Genomic DNA, 8,296 nt, shown 5'->3' with positions numbered 1-8,296 from the left:
TCGGTACATATGAGTTTGTTTTTAAAATGAATATATTTGTATATTGGAATATATAAAAGGAATAAAGAATCTAGGTCGTGATTTTCTGATAAATTTTATTACTAAGGGACTAGTAATAAGATAGTGTGGGGGTGTGATGAAACTTAAAATTAATAATTTATTATATGTTAAAACCTCTATTTTAAAATTTAAGTTTCATTAAAATTATAAAATTATGTTATTTTTAGTATTGTTTGTTTATATTTAAATGTCTTACTAAATATGTTTTATTTTCAGGTTTTCTACGTGTTGGTAAAATAACGATAACTCAAGCTAGAAAATTCAAATGAAGGAGATTCAAACATGTTTGGAATTCTTGAGAAATTATCTACAACTTTGCAAAAGACATGATTGGCTAAAAAGTTCATTAAGATGATCCAATTGTGAAAATATCAAAAGGATGACAAATTTACTTTCATCATGACCAGCATATAGTAAAAAAATCATAACTATTTCAATATTTAACCAAATGAGGTGAACCCAGTGGCCAAATTCATCGACAGAAAAATCCCCACATGTTTGCTGTTTTGAGCATAGTCAAATTCGGTGATTAAAGTCATGGAACAAAGCATTGAAAGAAAGGGCATGGAATTGAAGTTGGAGGAGACAAAGACTACTATTACAACTACATGACATTAATAAAATTTTTGACCCTTTCTCTCACTTGGCCTATAAATAGAGGCCTTGTGCTAGCTTGAGAATCATTCTATCTCATTGTGAAATATAGTGTGAGTGTTTATAAAAGTTCTAAGTTCCAATATATTTTTCATTTTCTCAATTATGAGTGATGTTTTTAGTGTTGATCAAAAGTAAGCTCATGGAAAGCTAAATCTATTATGTCAATGTGAAGAGGATGAATTCTTGGTCAAGTAAGATTGTTTATATTTTGTATATTCTTTCTTTATTTTTTTTCATTTTGCTAATTTCTTTTTATTGTAGGTATAAAAATGANATATATATATATATTTCATTTAGACGATAGTGTGGCTCTGCCGGTTGTTCTAAATGAAATATTATGATTTAATACTAACATCTAACATTTAGTTTATCGCAACTAACTTTTACTTTCCCCCAACTAACTTATTAAATCATATATTTCATTTAGGCAATAGTGTGGCTCTGCCAGTTGTTCTAAATGAAATATAATAATTTAATTTAACATTTACTTTATGCAATTATATATTTATATCTATAATCATAGGTACCACATATAAAATATCGGTGATTTCAGTATTTTTTATAGTGGGAATTATATTATATTAGGTGTGTGTTTAAATATTTAATTTTCTTGGAACCATTATTTATGGTGGTTTTCTTTGTTTTACTTTTAGTTAAAAAATATTACATAAACCAAGAACAAATGCTCGAGCCTTGACAAAATTTATAATTTGTAAACTTCATTCTTGTATTTGGTAATCTATAAATTAATAAATTTAAACTTAAAATAACCTCTCTGTAGATCGATCTCGTACTTACGAAATATATTACTACAGACAACCTACACTTGGGTGCATTATAATTTAAGTAGTAGCAGGCACCGTCTAGCAGAGAAGCAGAGTTGGAGAGGAGAAAAATTTTATTTTCCTGCTAAGGCACCTTCTAGCAGAGAAGCAGAGTTGGGGAGGAGAAAAATTTTATTTTCCTGCTAAGGCACTGCCTAAAAGAAGAGTCGAGTCGGGGAGGAAAAAAATTTTATTTTCCTGCTAAGGCATCGCCTAGCAGAGGAGCAGAGTTTGGGAGGAGAAAAATTTTATTTTCTTGCTATGGCGTCGCCTAACAGAGAAGTTAGAGGTTGAGGGTGGAGAATTTTTATTTTCTTGCTAAGGCGTCTCCTAGCAGAGGATTTAGAGGGTGAAGGTGAAAAATTTTATTTTCCTGCTATGGCTTCGCCTAGCAGAGGATTTAGAAGGTGAAGGTGAAAAATTTTATTTTCCTGCTATGACGTTGCATAACAGAGGAGTTAGAGGGTGAGGGTGAAGAATTTTATTTTCCTGCTAAGGTGTCGCCTAGCAGAGGATTTAGAGGGTGAAGGTGGAGAATTTTTATTTTCCTGCTAAGGCGTCGCCTAGCAGAGGAGTTAGAGTGTGAGGGTGGAAAATTTTTATTTTCCCACTAAGCCATCGCCTAGTAGAGGAGCAGAGTGCAGGAGAAAAATTAAATTTTCCTGCTAAGACATCGCCTAGCAGAAGAGCGGATTTGGAGTGGAGGAAAATTAAATTTTCTTGCTAAGGCATCGCATAGCAGAGGAGCAGAGTTGGGGCTGAGAAAAATTAAATTTTCCTGCTAAGACATCGCCTAATAGAGGAGAAGAGTTGATGAGGAGAAATTAAATTTTACCTACTTGGGCATCGCCTAGCAGAGGAGACATGGGTGAGGAGGTGAAACATTTACTTTTCTGCTGAGATATCGCCTAGCAGAGGAGTCAGAGGGTGAGGAGTTGGAAATTAAAATTTTTTCTGATAAGGCATCACCTAGCTGAGGAGTCACAGGGTGAGGAGATGGAAGTTTTATTTTCCTGCTAAGGCCCGGCTTAGCAGAGGAGTTACGAGATGATGAGGTGAGAGTTTTATTTTCCTTCTAAGACATCCCCTAGCAGAGGAGTTGAAGGTGAGGAGGTTGAAGTTTTATTTTTCCTGCTAAGGCCCGGCTTAGCAGAGGATTCAAGGGCGCGGGGAAATGGAAATTATTTTCCTTCAAAAGCTTAGTAGATGACCTTAAGGATGGGGGCGACAATGGCATACCATGTTAGAAAAATTTATTTGTTTTGTCGATAACGAATGATGTTTGCCGCTGCGAAAATTAAGGGGATCGACCTGCCCGATCAGGTCGGGGGGATCGACCTGCCCGATTAGGTCGTGGGGGCCAACAGCTCTTCAGGAACCAAGGGATGCGGGGGAAGGGACAGTGCGAGGCGCTATGCTAGGTGAGAGTGCGGGTTGGGTGTGCGAGGCAGGGGCGCTCGTCTGGGCGAGGGCGCGCCGGGCGAGCTTGAGCACTCAGGCGAGGGGCGAGGGTCGAGCTGGCGGAGGGCAAGGCGAGATTGGCGAGGGTGGCGGGGCGAGCGTGCGCTGTCGTGGGCGAGGGTGTTCGATGCAGCGAGGCTAGGCGAGCGTGCAGGCAGGCGCTCGAGCCAGGGAGAGAGTAGCGAGGAGGGGCGAGAGCGAGCGTGCGGGTAGGCGCTCGGGCGAGGGTGAGAGTGGCGAGGAGGTGCGAGGGCGAGCGTGCAGGCAGGGCGAGGGTTGGAGGCGAGCAAGCATGCTGGGCGCGCAGAGCGATGCTGCTGGCATGCGATGGGCGAGCCTGCGTGAGGCGAAGGCGCACTAGACGAGGGCGAGGCAGGCGCTGGGCGAAGCTGCTGGCAGGCACGGGGTATGCGCGCTGGGCGAGAGGCTGTGGGCGAGGCTGGGACGTGGGGCGAGCGTTCGAAGGGGGAGGCGCGCGGGCGTTGGGCGACGGCGAGACGAAGGTGTGGCGCGGGTGCGAGAAGGCTAGGTGGTTGTGGGAGCGTGCGGTTACCAGGCGATGGAGAGCTGGTGAATGAATTGCAATAGAAATTCTGTATGGGAAAAGTGAGAATGAAGTAAGGAGGTGACCAGAGCAGGGAGGAAGCCCAAATCAAATCTTTCCCCGCAGAGGAGGATTGCGATTTGATTTGTTTTCAGAGTTTTGGAGACTGACGAGCGGCAGGAAGAAAATGCACAACTGACGCCCCGTAAACTGAGGACAACACAATTAATCGAACTTGAACCTACGATTCAGTTCGACTCGGGAGGGGGAGACTGGTGATACCCCATCAAGGGCCCAGGTTTTCTCCTATAAATACCAGGTTTGAGCGTATGATTATTCATTCACTATATTACTTTTCAGCAGCACCCTTAGCTGCTCCCCCCATATATCCTCAGTCTCTGACTTGAGCGTCGGAGGGGATACGCCGGGACCCCCTCCCGACCCCCTTCTAACAGTCTTATTCGTGATTTCAGGCTCAGGACAATTTCGAAACCTGCGTCTGGACTAGTGACACTTGCTGGAATCGGACCCTAAATTTTCCGTGAGTATCAATAGCCAATATGGAAAGTAACTAAAGATTGCATCAATCCTTTCATATTTCTCTATTGTTTATTCTTGAATCTTCCATGACTGAATCGTCTATAAATTATGTAATTGGCCTTTGTGTCTTGATCTGTTTGCATACTGGGCTGGTCTAATGTATTTGGATCCATGACATCGGTCCCTTCTGGAGACAACTGATTTCGTTTGGTCGATTTATAATTTTATTAGTTGTAAAATTATTAATTTTGTTGTTTTCCTAAATACATAATTTTTGTAAATTATAACTATTAACAAAGATGACATAATTGATTTCGTTTGGTCGATCGAATGAGATTCTATAGATAAATAATATTATAATTATTAAACTATTCGAGAAATATGTAAACTAGTATTGAATAAATAATTATTGTTTGGTTTCATGCAATAATTTTGAGATAATATGATAATTTACAATTTTGTATTTTTTAATAATTAATGAATATAAATAAAAAAAATAAATGATTATATTATAATTGTAATTCAATAATATGATTGAATCCATATGCAACATTGTAACCAAACATTGGACTGGATTGAATTATTAACCAAAGGCAACCTAGGTTTATGAACAAAAGTTTTAAATCACGGATCAAACCGAATTAAATCGAAAATTCTTTTTTTAAAATATCATTTAATTCGATTTAAACAATTAGGTTATGAATTTTAAAAATCGGTTAAATCGATTAAGTTTTTATATTAAAAAATATATAAAAACTCATATGAGACAGTTTTATGAGTCAATTTTGTTAGACAAATATTCTATTTAGATCAATCATAAAAAAATATCACTTTTTATTATAAATATGAACATGATTGACTCGTATGATGAATAAAAATTTATAAGATAGTTTTACAACATATTTATTAGTCTCAACTGTTGTGAAAAAGTAAAAATTTACGGTAAAAAGTAAAAATATCAAACTCTCAAAATTATCACACTACACACTTTATAATATTTTTCTCTCAACTCAATTGTGATTTTCTTCACAAATAAAAGATCTATTTATAGAAAATCTTTACAAATAATCCAAAAATAAATTACATCATTACCTTCATCATTACACACAAATTTCAATATTCAACACCTAATTTTACCTAATTTCCAACATTCAAATATTCAACATTCAATATTCAAATATTCAATATTAAAATATTAATTTTCAACACTCCTCCTTGTGATGATGATCATAATGATTGTCTTCATTACGTGTTTTTATACTGCCTCGTTAAAAACCTTACTAGGAAAAACGCATTGGGATAAAAACCATCGTAAGAGAAAAAGAGTGCAGTCACGTAAACTTTCCCTCATGTTGACACGAACAGTTCTTCACAAATTTCGTAGATTGGGCATTCCAATATTATATATGTGCTTTCTGAATATTGTTGTAGGAAGTGCCTTTGTGAAGAGATCTGATGAGTTTTCACTTGATTGAATGTGACGAACATCAATATATTTATTCTTCTCAAGCTCCTTGGTGAATGCGAAGAACTTAGGAGGAATATGTTTAGTTCTGTCGCTTTTTATGTATCCTTCTTTCATTTGAGCAACACATGCAGCATTATCTTCATATAGTATTATAAGCTTCTCGTCGAATGATAATCCGCACGAGATTTGGATATGTTGGGTCATTGATTTTAACCACACACATTCACGGCTTGCTTCATGTAGTGCAATAATCTCGGCATGATTTGATGAAATTGTTACGAGCGTTTGTTTCTGTGAACGCCAAGAAATTGCAGTGCCTCCACGAGTAAAGACATATCCAGTTTGGGAACGTGCCTTGTGTGGATCAGATAAGCATCCAACATCGGCATAACCAATTATACTTGGATTAGCATATTTTGAATACAAAAGTCACAAGTCTGTCGTTCCTCTTAGATAACGGAATATATGTTTAATTCCGTTCCAATGTCTCTTTGTTGGATATGTGCTAAATCTTGCCAATAAATTTACGGCAAAAGATATATCAGGCCTTGTACAATTTGTAAGATACATAAGGGCACCGATAGCACTTAAATATGGTACTTCTGGACCAAGAATATCTTCATCATCTTCACATGGACGGAATGGATCCTTTTCTATGTTTAATGATCTAACAACCATTGGAGTACTTAAAGGATTTGATTTGTCCATATTAAAACGTTTAAGGATCTTTTCTGTATAATTTGTCTGGTGAACAAATATTCCACATTCTTTTTGTTCAATTTGTAAACCCAGACAATACTTGGTTTTTCCAAGATCCTTCATTTCAAATTCTTCTTTCAAGTATGACACAACTTCTTGAATTTCCTTATTTGTTCCAATGATGTTTAAATCATCAACATATACAGCAATAATTACGCATCCGGATGTTGTTTTCTTAATGAAAACACAAGGGCATATTGAATTATTTACATATCCCTTTTTCATCAAGTGATCACTTAGCCTATTATACCACATTCTGCCGGATTGCTTCAACCCATATAATGATCTTAGTAATTTCACAGAATAACATTCTCTGGGTTTTGAACTTTGTGCTTCAGGCATCTTAAATCCTTCAGGGATTTTCATATATATATTACTATCAAGTGATCCATATAAGTAGGCTGTAACAACATCCATAAGACGCATTTCTAAATTTTCAGATACTGCCAAGCTAATCAAATACCGAAACGTAATTGCATCCATCACAGGAGAATACGTTTCTTCATAATCAATTCCAGGCCTTTGAGAAAAACCTTGTGCAACAAGTCGAGCTTTATATCTTACTATTTCATTTTTCTCATTTCGCTTTCGAATAAAAACCCATTTGTATCCAACAGGTTTTACACCTTCAGGTGTAAGGACTATAGGTCCAAAAACATTACGTTTATTTAGCGAATCCAATTCAACCTGGATGGCATCTTTCCATTTTATCCAATCTTGCCGATTTTTACATTCACCAAAAGATTTTGGTTCATGATCTTCATTATCATTTATGATGTCTATTGCCACATTATAAGAAAATATATCATCAATTTCTTCTATATCTTTTCGGTTCCATATTTTTCTAGTATTAATATAATTGATAGAGATTTCATGATTCTCGTCAGTTTGTGGTTATGACAGAACATTTTCATCATCATGTGTTTCTTCAGGAACATCATTCTCTATTTTGTGATCATTGTGTTTCTCTATGAATTTTCTTTTTCGAGGATTTTTATCCTTGGAACCGACTAGCCTTCCACGCTTCAGGCGTTTTATGACATCATGACTTTGTTCAATTTGTTTCTTTGGAATTTCAATTCGAGCAGGAGCATTTACAGCATGTATATATGATTTAGTTATCCTTTTTGCATCTGTAAATGCATCTGGTATTTAATTTACTATTCTTTGCAAGTGCACAATTTGCTGTACATCTTTTTCACATTGTTGTGTTCTTGGATCCAGATGTAACAATGATGATACATATCATGTAATTTCTTTTTCGGTATGTTTCTTGTCTCCCCCTAACATTGGGAAGATTTCCTCATTAAAATGACAATCAGCAAAACGTGCTGTGAACACGTCGTCTGTCTGCGGTTCAAGATATCGAATGATTGATGAACTATCATAACCGATATAAATTCCAATCTTTCTTTGAGGTCTCATTTTCTTTCGTTGAGGTGTTGCAATAGCCACATACACCATACATCCAAAAATTCTCAGACGAGAAATGTCTGGTTCTTTACCAAATGCAAGCTGCAATGGGGAGTATTTATGATATGCACTTGGTCTGATGCGAATTAATGAAGCAGCATGTAAAATTGCATGTCTCCATATAGAAATAGGAAGCTTTGTTTTCATAATCATTGGTCTAGCAATCATTTGCAGACGTTTAATCAATGATTCAGCCAATCCATTCTGTGTATGTACATGAGCAACATGATGCTCAACAATGATACCCATAGACATACAATAATCATTGAAAATCTGGGAAGTAAATTCACCAGCTTTATCAAGTCTAGTTTTCTTGATTGTATAATCGGGAAATTGATTCCTCAATTTTATTATTTGAGCAAGTAATCTTGCAAATGCAACATTTCGAGTTGACAATAAACATACATGTGACCATCTGCTGGAGGCATCAATCAATACCATAAAGTATCTGAATGGTCCACATGGTGGATGAATTGGTCCACAAATATCACCCTGAATACGTTCAAGAAA

Source organism: Primulina huaijiensis, chromosome 16 (assembly GCF_012295235.1).
Source record: "Primulina huaijiensis isolate GDHJ02 chromosome 16, ASM1229523v2, whole genome shotgun sequence".
Taxonomy (NCBI): Eukaryota; Viridiplantae; Streptophyta; class Magnoliopsida; order Lamiales; family Gesneriaceae; genus Primulina; species Primulina huaijiensis.
Note: the sequence above shows the minus strand (reverse complement) of the source record.